Raw genomic sequence first — 13,423 nt, forward strand, 5'->3', positions numbered from 1 at the left:
CCCACCCCCACCTCCTCCTCTGCCCAAGGCTCCCAGTTGCTTCCTCTGTTTCAGATCCTATCACCTGGGCTCAGGTTAACTTTCCCTACTGTCCATGCTTCTACTCTCCCCCGTTCATGCTTTTGCTATTCTTGGAATAGCTCTAATAAACGCCAGCTCAGCCTCAGCAGAACCCTCCTGAATCCCACACCCAGTGAGCATCACCCATCCTCTCTTCTCGTCTCCCCTCCTGGGTGTCAGCTCTTCTGACCTCCTGACTACTCCTCAAATGCACAGTATTTACTCTTCTGGTGCACCCCCCCCCCCCCCCCGCCACTTCTTAATAAACTGCCTCCTACTCACCAACACGGAGTTCATTTATCACATCTCTGGAACTTCTCAGTCTCTAACTAGGTAAGATGCTCCTACTCACTAAATTATAATTCATGGAACTGTAATGACTTTCTTTCCTCCTTTTGACCTGCTTGAAAACAACGACGGTGTCTCTTAGTTTGCATCAGGAGCTTGCAGACTGCTTCTTGGAACATAGTAGGTACTTAAAAAATATTTGCTGGATGAATGGACCAAGGATTAGACAGAAATGCTACATACAGTTGATAGCACCTCTCTCGGGCATGCCGTAGAGCCGCAGAATTCTCAGACAGTTGACAGTCAGTCATTAGTTAGTAGATGTGAACTACATTATATAGAGAAAAATATATGTGTAGCATTCACATAAAACGATGAATAATGCTGGTCTGCTTGTGGTAAGTTTATGAGTGTTTTTATTTGACTTTTGCAGTATGAGTGTCTTGGTTAATTTTTTTTTTTTTTAAAGCTTAGGTTGTTTTCATGATGAGAAAAACAGAGATAATGGGGGAAAATGCAGTGTCTGCTTAAACATGGTGCAAGACTTTGCAAAGAGATGGGGCACACAGGGCCCACTGCGGCCTCCTGTTGTCCTCTGGGTCTCTGGTCTCTTGGACTCTTCTTCCCATCCGTCTCCCTCAGCTTATTTCCTACCTGGTGTCTGTGATGGGAGATTTGGCCTTGACCTGGGAAGACTGGGCGCAGGTTTGAATGTGGGTGGACTGCTTCCAGTATCGGTATGATGGTCCATGCTAGCATTTCTCTACTGAGCTGTTGTCTTATTCTTTAGTTGTTAAGTTGTGTCCCACTATTTTTGACCCCATGGACTGCAGCATGCCAAGCTTCTCTGTCCTTCACTATCTCCTAGAGTTTGCTCAAACTCATGTACATTGCGGAGAAGGCAATGGCACCCCACTCCAGTACTCTTGCCTGGCAAATCCCATGGATGGAGCACCCTTTAGGCTGCAGTCCATGGGGTCACTAAGAGTCAGACATGACTGAACAACTTCACTTTCACTTTTCACTTTCATGCATTGGAGAAGGAAATGGCAACCCACTCCAGTGTTCTTGCCTGGAGAATCCCACGGACGGGGGAGCCTGGTGGGCTGCCGTCTATGGGGTCGCATGGAGTCAGACACGATTGAAGAGACTTAGCAGCAGCAGCAGCATGTCCATTGAATCAGTGATGCCGTCCAACTGTCTCATCCTCTGCTGCCCCATTCTCTTCCTGCCCTGTCTTTCCCAGCATCAGGGTCTTTTCCAATAAGTCAGCTCTTCACATCAGGTGGCCAAAGTATTAGAGTTTCAGCTTCAGCACTAGTCCTTCAGGTGAATGTTCAGGGTTGACTTCCTTTAGGATTGACTGGTTTGATCTCCTTGCAGTCCGAGGAACTCTCAAGGGTCTTCTCCAACACCACAGTTCAAAAGCCTCAATTCTTCGGTACTCAGCTTTCTTCACAGTTCAGCTCTCACATCCATACATGACCACTGGGAAGACGGGCAGAGTAATGTCTCTGCTTTGTAATGCTATGTCTGGGTTTCTCATGGCTTTTCAGCTGGACCCCCACCTACTGTTGATTGGCTGGTTGTTGTTGTTGAGGTTCTCGAAAGTTGGGGTGAAGGGATGCTCAGCTTTGCTCCTCCCAGTGTTCATAGGGATGTATGTTTGCTGCAAGGGGAGAGTCACAGTCAGTCCCTTACTTGCTTCAAAACACATCGTACCAATTTTTCACTAGCAGGCAGAGTAGCTGGTTTGCTGTGCTCAGTGGCTCAGTAGGGTCAGACTCTTTGTGACCTAATGGGCTGTCATCGGCTCCTCTGTCACTCCCACAGGATCCTCTGTCCTTGGGATTTCCCAGGCAAGAATACTGGACTGGGTTGCTGTTTCCTATTCCAGGCTTGGTTTACCAAGCTAAAATAAAGGAACCCAGCCAAAGCCCCCACAATCAGCTCCCTCAAACAGCCACGTGTGTCCTGAGCATTCCCCTGGATCATTAAGACAGCATCTTTGCCCGTGGCAGGGCCGAGCACGGAGCCCACCCTATAAACGCTGTTCATGGGCTAGTCCTTCTGAGCCCCAGTGAATGAGTCTTTCATTCCTATGAAAGTTAGCAAATTCTCTCAAATAGCAATGCAATATTTAATGTTTTTTCCTAACTCGACATCTACAGGCATTTTTAAGGAAAATTGGTGTGCTAGTCTAACAGCATTAAAGATGATCAAGAAAGAACATAACCACACTTGAAATGGCCAGCCTTCTACATTCATGAAGCCTTCAGCTAACCGAAGGCTTTGTTTTAACGGCAGAGTATACTGATATGCTAAATTATTTGAGTTCAACATTCATTTAGGGGGCAACTCATTCACTTACAGTACCATGCACCTATGCTAGGGGCTTTGGGGGAATAAAACTGAAATGAAACCTGGTTTGTGGCCTCAAGGAATTTATAATATGGTGCCTGTAAATGAACTGAGATATAAATCCTCTCCTTCTGATCATAACTCAGTAGAATAAACATTTTTATTTCCATTTATTGGAGGGTTTTCTTTTAGCTGAGATTTACTCTGATCCTCTCCTTGAAAATTTCGGTAACTTACAAACTCCATTATCCATAACTTTTTGGCATGCTTCTATTTGCTCATTGATCTCTCCATTTACATCCTCACTCAACAAATATTTATTCAGTGCTCCTCTAGGCCAGGAACTGTTCTAGGAGCTTAGATATAGTGGTGAGCAAAACAACATGTGCTCACACACACACACACACACACAGACACAAACCACACACACACACACACACACACACACACACACACACACACTCCTTACCGGGAATGAATACAGGCTTCAGAGAGGCAGAAAGAGTCTGGAAAGGCGAGGAGCCCTTCTGAATCAGGGTGTTGCCGGGGACTCCTCAAGAAGTTGGCATCTTAAAGGAGATGCAACAATTCTGGGGGGCAAGCAAAGGAAACAGAAGTCCCAGCAAAAGCAGAGGCCTGAATCACAGCATAGGAGGAGGGTCTGCATGACAATGAAAAGGGCAAAGCAGCTGAGATGAAAGCAGTGGGTAGAAGGTGAGGGCTGAGCCATGATTGGTCTTCAGATTTGAGGTGCTTGTTGGCCAGGAATCAAGGCCGAGGGGCCATATCCCAAGCGGAGGAGGTTCAGCTTAGAAGAGGCTCAACCTGATCTTCGTTAAAATTGTGAATCACTGTATTGTACACCTGTAACTTACATAATGCTGCTGCTGTTGTTTAGTCACTAAGTCATATCTGACTCTTTTGAGACCCCTCTGACTATAGCTCACCAGGCTCCTCGGTCCATGGAATTTTCCAAGCAAGAATACTGGAGTGGGTTGTCATTTTCTTTTCCAAGGGATCTTCCCAACCTAGGAATTGAACTCAAATCTTCTGCATCCCAGGTGGATTCTTTACCCCTGAGCCACCAGGGAAGCTGAACTTATGTAACATTGTATATCAACTGTACTTTAAATTTTTAAAAAAGGAAGATCACTTTGACTGCTCTGTGGAGAAGAGCCTGTAGAATGATTAACAAAAAATAAATAAACAAAGGGGGCTTAGATGGTAAAGAATCCACCTGCCAGGGCAGGAGATACAGGTTTGATTCCTGGGTCAGGAAGATCCACTGGAGGAGGAAATGGCAAACTACTTTAGTCTTCTTGCCTGGAGAATCCCATGGACAGAAGAGCTTGGCAGGCTACAGTCCATGGGGTTGCAGAGTCTGACACAACTGAGCACGTGTACATGAGCACGGCCCTGATGTGGGGTTTTAAGGGCCTGATCTCCTTGCTCCACACTGGGGTGACTTGGAAGGACCATGCCGACCCTTGAGCCCCTTGAGTCCACTGGGGCGCTGTTGGCAGTGCAGCCTGGCGTTCCCCTCTGTCCAGTCCCACTCTGTTCTCTTCCTTCGCCCATGTTGGTCGCGATGCATCACCCCGCTGACACTCTGGCAGCCCATGCTTCAGCTCTGTCTCTACTTCTTGGGAAAGCATCATTTTGTGAGAAAGCAAAGTGCCTCTGATGCAGCGCAGGGCTCCTGGGAGCATTTTGAGATTGTGCATCTTCACAGGAACCTTCGGGGCATCTCCGGCTGACCAGGGTCTCTCAAGCAGTGTTCAGCAAGAACGTGGGGGTCTCTACCCTCGCTCCAGGGTTAGTCAGGGAATGCAGGGCTGGGTCCACAGTGGTGGCTCAGTTAGCATGTATTAAAAGGCATAAGCTCCCATCAGAAACCTTTACCCCAGTCACACGTGAACCAACACTGTGCTCTGGTTTGGAAGGTTCCAGGGGTCACCCTAAGGGGCAGCCGGCACTGGAGCTGGAATGACCTGCAGCTCCTGAGGGCAAGGGGGGAGCTTTCCACTCCCTGATCCATGAGGGGTCAGGTGGGGAAAAGGTCAGGACTGTGGTTCCTCCTTGCAGTCAAGGAGGAAGAATGTTGTGACATGCTGTGCAAACCGCCAGAGACCTGGACCATCTCCCAGTGTCAAGTGAGAAAAGAGAACAGCACAGAGAAACGAGACAGAATAGCAAGGGTAATTCAGAGACACCTAGACACGGAGAGGTTTCCTTTCTCAAGGATTTTGAGCCAGTACTAAAGTTTATAGTTAAGTGTTAGTTGCTCAGTCTTGTCCAACTCTTTGCGACCCCATGGACTGTAGCCCGCCAGGCTCCTCTGTCATTGGGATTTCCCAGGCAAGAGTACTGAAGTAGGTTGCCGTTCCCCTCTTCAAGGGATCTTCCTAACTCAGGGATTGAACCTAGGTTTCCTGCATTGCAGGCAGATTCTTTACCCTCTGAGGCACCAGGGAAGCCGTTACTATAATTTATAGCTTCATCCCAAATAATTTTATTTATTCCTCTATTTTATTATTCCTTTTACATCTCTTCCTAAAGTGCTTCAAGAATAAAATTTTTTTGCAAGTATCTGTCATATGAATTGGCACATTGACATAAAAAGTTACACTGTTAATTTAGCTACAGTAAAGAAATATTAAGTATCAATACATATAAGCATGGATGTTGCTGAATCTAAGTCTATATGTTATTGTATTTCAGTCTGACGGTAGGAAACAAAATTTGTTGTTAATTTGAAATCTATGTATGAAATAATGAAATGAAATGAAATGAAAATCAAGAGAAAATGAAAGCATCTAAACAGGTTGTATTAAAAAGAATAAATAGGGACTTCCCTCATGGTCTAGTGGATAAGACTCCCCCTTCTATTGCATGGGATGCTGGTTCGATCCCTGGTCGGGGAGCTAAGATCTCACATGCCTCGTGGCCCCCAAAACCAAAACATAAAGCCGAACGGGCATCGTAACAAATTCAATACAGAGGAGAGAACGGTCTCCATCAAAAATATTTTGAAGAAAGGGATAAATAGTTGAGTCTGTTTACCATAGGGTTTTAATCAGTACTTCCTCGTTTCTTGCTGCCGTGGTCTAGGATGGGCCTCACTCTAACCAACCACCGTTGCTTTTGCAGGAAGCAGTGGTTCAGTGGTCCAGGCTCATGAAGCCCATCCTGGGTTCAGATCCTGGCTCCATTCTCCAGCTGCACAGCCTGGAGTGAGTCACCTAGTCTTCGTGGTTCAGATTCCTCATCCGTAAAACGAGGATGGAAGCAATGCTGTGTGTGTGCGTGTGAGCTCAGTCACTCAGTCGTGTCTGACTCTTTGCAGCCCCATGGACTGTAGCCTGCCAGACTCCTCTGTCCACGAGGTTCTCCAGGCAAGAATGCCGGAGTGGGCTGCCCTGCCTCTTTCGGGGGATCTTCCCTACCCAGGGGTTGAGCCTGTGGCTCCTTTATGGCAGGCAGATTCTTAACCCACTAAGCCACCTGGGAAACCCTGAAAACAATAATGCATACTTTATAAAGTGGTTTTGAGACGTCCATATACATCAAGTGCAAAACATTGCCTAGCACCCAATAGGCTCTAAATAATTGGCTATCACTCACATGGCGTTCTGCTTTAAAAAAGAGTTGTGCCCAAGATATTTTGAAGGAGTCTGTGTGTGTGTGTCACAGTTGGTTCCTCCCACTTTCAAATGTCACTGAGAGGATCATAGCACACAAACTTACGAAGGCTCTTTGGGAATCCAGCACGGTGGCCAGGGAAGACTGCGGCCCACCGCCACCAGTGGAAGTGCCCCTGGCTTTTCTCCCGTTTCCAGCTATGCAATCCACTTATCCTAGCCTTGGAGAAATATTTTACTTTGTGAATTTCATTTCTCAAATCTGTAGAATGGGCACAAAATGCTTAATTCTCTAGAGTTCAGGGCAAAATACTTGCTGGAAAGTCAGGTTGCTCAGGACTCAGTAGGAGCTGGTCAGGTAATATCTCATATGGCAGCTCATCCTTGGTTTTAAAAGAATATTCAGGATTGGGGGTGGTCTCCTTTAGAGTCGCTACAGAGACATTGCTTCTTTTCCAGCGCCTGCAGCATGCTACGAGCCTCGATTACCCCTTTCCCCGCTGGCCAGCTCAGGCTGTGAACGAGTCTTGCTTTGGAGTCCATCAGACCAGGGTTCAATTCAAGCTCTGAGAAAGCAGAGAGACAGGCAACCTCCTATGGGGTCTAATACCCCAGCTCATTGATGGCTGTGAACAAAAAGGAGGCATCTAACAAGACACAGGACCCAGCCTTGGTGGCCTCCTCCTCTTCTGTCCTCTGTTCAGGGCTGATGTTCTTACATCTGCAAAGCTCCACACTTGGTGTATCATAGGTGCTTCATCCAAGAAGACAGAATTGGAAATTGTGATATACAGGTGTGATGCATGCGTGCTCAGTCGTGTCTGACTCTTTGCGACCCTGTGGACTGTAGCCCACCAGGCTCCACTGTCCAGGGAATTCTCCAGGCAAGCATACTGAAGTGGGTTTACTTTAGGGGATCTTTCCGACTCAGCGATTTAACTGCACTCAACTTGTCTCCTGCGTTGCAGGCAGATTCTTTACTGCTGAGCCACTTGGGAAGCCCCATAGTTACACTACCCTCATTTAATTTGAAGAATTAACACGGACAGGTTTGGTGGTACTTATTTCCAAAGTCCACTCTAGGAACACATCTTTCAATATGAGCCTGGATTGTGGTTTTTCTGTGGCGCATATGTCTGTTTCAGTGTTAGTTCTTATCTCAACGTCTTCATTACTCAACTAAAACAAACAAACAGACAGACCAAAAAAAAAAAAAAGAGAGAGAGAGAGAGAAGAAGTGAGCGATTGTTCATTTCCATTCCCACCATATATTTAACTTACAGTGAAATTCCGCAACCCACTCCGATACTCTTGCCTGGAGAATCCCATGGATGGAGGAGCCTGGTAGGCTACACCCCACGGGGTCGCAAAGAGTGGGACACGACTGAGCGACTCCACTTTCACTTTCTCATTTTAGGTACCTCATTTTCCCATTCTCAGAGTTAATCCCAAGAGTTAGAATTTAATGCAAAGTATTTGCACAGCTGATTGCATTTTGTCCGTTCTATTGGAATTAACTCTTTCAGAAATGTATTTATTAATTTTAACATTAGAGATTTCATGATCATCTAAAAGGTTCAACAGACATGTCCACAAAAAGATACTTTTAGGGGTTACCAGGGAAATAGTCATTATAATAACATCCAAGAGCAGTCAAGAAAATTTATGGCCCTGGGCGCATTACCCTTTCCATTTTATTTTTCTCCTACAAGTTTACACCACTGTGAAAATGCTTTCAGGGTTAGGTAGCATCTCATGTAACTCCTAACTCAGACATCGAGTATATTTATTATGATATCTGTACACAAGTGGAGTGGACACAAACGCTCAGAATACTACATGTTCAAAAAGAATATAGCATTCTGCAGTAGTATTTCCTGACTCTATACACATTGTTGTTGTTTAATTGCTGTTGTGTCTGACTCTTTGCAACCCCGTGGACTGTAGCCCACAGGGCTCCTCTGTCCATGGGATTCTCCAGGCAAGAATACTGGAGTGGATTGCCATTTCCTCCTCCAGGGAATCTTCCTGACCCTGGGATTTAACCTAAGTCTCCTGTATTGGCAGGTGTTTTTTTAAATTTTAACCACTGATACCTAAACTCAAAACCACACTTGAATTAGTTTCTTTAAAACGTCCCTCTTTAAAAGAGAAAATTTCCACTACATCCCCATACTTTTTGGACTTGTTATGCTGGTTTCCCTGTAAACGAGACCTTTACACTTCACCAAGAAGGAAATCTCTAGAAGGCTGTGCTTTGAACTGTAGTCTTCTCTCTCAAGTCAAGCATATTTCTTTCTTCCTTTTTTTTTTCAGTTACAAAGCTACAACAATGTTTATATTCATATGAAGTATTTCAGCAATTCATAGCCAATTTATCAATGACCACGCAGCTGCAGGCCCTGCAGTCTAAAAAAAATATACCAGCTCACTTGGTGTTTATACAGTCTCTGAAAGCCCCCAGTTGAGGCAGGGGGATGGAGGGCCTGGAGGTCGTTAGAAAGGTACAGTAGAGATCCTGCGAGTGATGGTGGAGGGATGTTTGCATTATAGCCCAACACATCATTAAGGACACAATTGTTATTTAATGTGGCCCAATCATCTCTCTACTCTTCATGAAACCCACTTAAGTAATTACCTTCGGAGCTCATTGGTTCCATGAGCTGCCTGGTTACAAAGGGTTATATAAAAAAAATAAACATAAAAAATGGGCTCATACAATTGCCCCTTCAAGCTGACTTTTCCCTATTAACATATTCAATGAAGACCTTCTACCTATCCCGAGACTCTGAAAACTTCAAGGTAAATAAATGCTCTGGAGCACTAGAAAGATTTCAAGAGAATGAGAACACATTAGCCAAAGTGTATTCTTCCATCAGGAACGCTTAAAAAGAAAAGCTGATACATGCATAATGCCTGACTTCTTTGTATTTTCACTTTGACATCTGTTTTAGCCAATCAATTTTTCATTAAAGCCAAAATGCTGTCTTCAGATTTGCCTCGGCTTTTCTCCTTTTAAGACAAGAACGAATTTATGAAGAAAATATTCCTTTACAAAACTCAGCGCCAGCTTACCATGCTGTGTGTATCTTAATAAGTGGCATAGTTTTGAAGACTCGATTTGAATAGTCTAGATATTAAGATGGAAGATTTAAAGAATCCACAGAACTTATTTTCAGAGCACATTTACATGTCTTTTAAACAGATTTTTTTATTATGACGTGTCCAAGATATTTAGCACCATTTAAGAGGAGCAGCTCTGAAGCACAGAATTGAAATTGCTTGATAGCACACATCTGCATTTTAAACTTTAAGCTAGCTTTCAAAATACACTGTACCATCCATGTTTACTATAAATACGGCGAGGTAAGTCTGGAATACCTTTATCTGATTTGGTAGCTCTGTGTTGGAGCCTCTTTGTTTGAGCAGAAGTGTCAGCTGTATTTTACTTTATTATATAAAAAAGTTTCAGAATTTAATTAAGGGTCAAGTACCAGCAGTAGATAAATGCAACAGCGAAAGCATATTTCTGATCACTCTGAAGTCTGCAATCATGAAAATTATTATCATTGAGTAAAACTGGTCTCAATGATGGTGACTGGGAGATGGAGTCTGTGTTACTCAGCTGTCATTTACATAATAATGGGTTCCCGTTTTCATCAGCACCTTTTGTTTGCACAGTGCTTACTGCTATAGTAAATTGTCAAAATGTCATTCCTCTCCAATCAGCCTGAAAATATCAACAGTAAACAAGGCGCAGGAAGAAATTCTCTGATTAGAAGTGTGGCAGAGGAAGAGTGGAGCTGAGGTCTCCGTGATCGCTGGAAATGTGCTATCCTGGTGTCCCCAAGAATACTGCCACACGGCTTAGGGAAATGCCTTCTCCCTTCCGCCCCGTTCAGCAGCCTCTTTAATGAAACTCCACTGTGCTACGAAGGTCATTCTGAAACCCCAGGACTGTCCCTGGGGATTAGCAGTGTTACATGCGTGTCGGTCCTTCTCATTCTGTTCCCTCTCCCTGGGATCGGTCTTTCCCTCTCCTGGCAGAGCTGGCACTAGGCTATCCTGGTGTTGTCTCTCTCTGCTGTTTCTCTGACTGCTGGGTGGTGGCATTCCTGAGAAGAAAGGGGCCCTTGGACACACTGCCGTCACACAGGCCTGCCACACACAGGCTCCCATCAGCTAACCAACTGATGCTCTGTTCCAGACTGAGGAGAGGCTGAGAGATGGCTTCCTGGGGAGATGTGTCGGGACTCAGGAGCTGGGGAAGCGCCCCAGGGGGCGCCCCTCGCCTTTCCACTTGGCCATTGAACTTGGGGACCAGGAATGTGGAAGGACAAGATGTCAAAGATAGTGTCAGCATTTAGGGCACAGAGCCCTGAAGGCTCAGCTTCAGATTCTTGTGCTCTCCGGTTCACACCCTACTGATTCTTCAGCAATATTTTCAAGTATGTAAGACACATGAAATCAGGGCATCTTTCTGTTCCTCAGTGGAATTTGCCCAGGACCAGCAAACGATGAGGATGAATTAATACAGTATATACCTTATAACCATTATAGTTACAAAGTATATTAAAATTAAAGACTTCACATTGTGTTTGAAATAAAAATGAATATAGTGGCATTCTGCCAAGAGTCCCAGAAACCACTCTTGTGTGGAATTGAAACATTTGGCTCATATAATACTTAATTTATTTTTATGAAATGACAAGTTATATAAATGTATGTTTAAAACAGAGGGGTACAACATTTTTTTTTCTGAGTGTCTTTGTATTCTGGCTTATATAGCTACACATAGTTAGGACTTATATCTACACAGAATGAAAAACAATAAACTTTCCCAAAGTAATTTTTTTAGCTACGTGTTCCCCGAATATATCAAAATGTGATCGTGTTAGGTTAGATCCCCAGTTAGGTTACTTGGGGAAAGGCACATAGTACCTTCTTTTGGAAATGAACAGGAGTTTTAAAATCTATTGAAATGAGGTGTTGACGTCAGGCGATATTTTGTAGAGCTTTCAGCTTTCTTACCATGCACTTGATTTTGCTTGGAACTTTTAATTCTGCACACCACCACCCCCACCCCCCACCACAGACATACTTCTTCTTTTTGAAAATCCAACATTGTCCAAACCTTTTCGATTAAGAAGCTCGGCTGAATGAAAGCACTGTGGTTCTGCGTTGGTGCATCTGTAAACAGAGGGGCTCGGGAAGCCAGGCGGCGCACGGAGAAATAGGGCTGGTCTTCTGTAATTACCTTGACACTTCATGCAGTACAGGGAATTAACTCCTAGGACTTTGGGCCGAATGAAGAAGTTGATGTTTCATGTTGTGAATGCATCAGCGCCTGAACCCATTACCAGTTTTAACAGAGATGGGAATTTACCATACTTCTCTTTTTTCGTTAGGCATGTAGAGTGATGTGCAGAAAATGAGTGGAGAATTGAGGATGCTGAAGCAACAGCAGTGTGTATTTTTATTATAGCCTCTTTCTTCCGATTCTGTACCCACCTATAAAACATAAATAGAAGACAAGACCTAGGGCAACCATTGTCTTGAAGGGGGGAGCCCTCTGTCTTAGAGGGGAGAGGTGATTGTGTCACTGGAGTGGGTGAAGGTATTCCGGGACAGACCTAGAGGGACAGAGTGCTTGAAAACCCAGAGCAGGTGGGGAGACATAGCTCAAACGGCAACTAGTTAGCAGCTGGCACCCTGACCTTTAACTGCATCCATGGTAACTGGGCTAAAGATGGAGCTCCGTTTTATTATTCTCACACCCACAATGTTAAAGCCCGTGAATCCCCATTGCAATTTAATGGCTGAAATCAGAAGGCAGATCTGTGTGCATTGGACCAGTGCCGATACCCTCTTAGCTAATGAGCGCAATAAACATTCTCATGCCAGGAAGCCAGCACAAGTGGAAATATTATGCCATACAGAAATCTATACCCAAACACAAAGAGCTGGTCAGAGAAGCCGGTCTTTTATGTGTATTTTGCATATTCTAACATGCAAAGCCAATCACCTTTTAAGGAAAGGATTACAAAAAGCGGCTAGACTATTAAAGACTGTGGCATACCATGAAAGCTTATTGTGAATGAGAAATCTCAAGTTATGAATTCTCGACTTAATGAGTATTGCTGCCACTTCTATTATTTTCCTTAATGAATCTTATTATTTGTAAATGCATGCTTCCTTTTATGTGGCTTTAATATACTAGGTGTCTTTTCTCTGACTATATGCTATACCTACAGCTGAATGGAACACAGTGTGAAATCAACCCACACTTTTTTGGGAACAAAAGGAAGAGATTTTGTTATAACTTTGACTTGGCAGCCATTTAGTCCATAGTTTTTTAGGAATTAATGACAACAGTGTCTTTCCGTTCTCACGGACTCTGCAGCCTACAGGATACATAGATCATACTGGTTTGCTTCAAAGCCCCAGAAAAAAAAAGAAAAACCAGTAAAGGCAGCTGACTACCAAGTGATGAACCCTTGCATATGAACCGCCTTTTTAACAAATGTTGGCAACACTTTTGATACAAATACACACACATTAAGGTTTAAAAGGAGATGAAAATTGCTTCTGAAGCCCTCAATCCAAGAAATAGCCAATTGCAGAGGTTCAAGCGTAATCAGCCCATTATGTGAATTTCATGCGCTTTTTTCCTGTTATTTGCTCTCCCCAACTTCTTTTTACAAAACTTACTTTTTCTACATTCAAGTTTAGCGATTTAAATGTGCCACAGGGTATCAAAACGATGCCAACAATTATCCTGGGTATGTATTTTATGTGATTTAAGAAACACAGTCCAAGTTCTAAAACTCCGCGAGAATCTGCAGAAAATGTAACCTATAAATTTTTTTTTTGCCCCTGTGTGTTAGTCTCTAGTCGTGTCTGAGTCTTTGCAACACTCTGGACTGTAGCCTGCCAGGCTCCTCTGTCCATGGGATTCTCCAGGCAAGAACACTGGAGTGGGGTGCCATTTACTTCTCCAGGGGATCTTCCTGACTCAGGGTTTGAACCTGCCTTGCAGAGTCTCCTGCCTTGCAGGCAGATTCTTTACCATC

General features: G+C 44.2%; 1 long non-coding RNA gene across 1 annotated transcript in view; it reads right to left on the reverse strand.

The window, feature by feature from the left end:
* Window positions 1–305: 305 nt before the first annotated feature.
* LOC121819074 (uncharacterized) overlaps window positions 306–13,423 on the reverse strand; it is a 75,327-nt gene continuing 62,209 nt past the window's right edge. The window contains exons 2-3 of the long non-coding RNA XR_006059241.2: window positions 3,179–7,529; window positions 306–2,017 (exon numbers count right to left, since the gene is read on the reverse strand). This is a non-coding gene — a long non-coding RNA (uncharacterized LOC121819074). The remainder of the gene's footprint in view (window positions 2,018–3,178; window positions 7,530–13,423) is intronic.

Source organism: Ovis aries, chromosome 3, assembly GCF_016772045.2.
Source record: "Ovis aries strain OAR_USU_Benz2616 breed Rambouillet chromosome 3, ARS-UI_Ramb_v3.0, whole genome shotgun sequence".
NCBI classification, from domain to species: domain Eukaryota; kingdom Metazoa; phylum Chordata; class Mammalia; order Artiodactyla; family Bovidae; genus Ovis; species Ovis aries.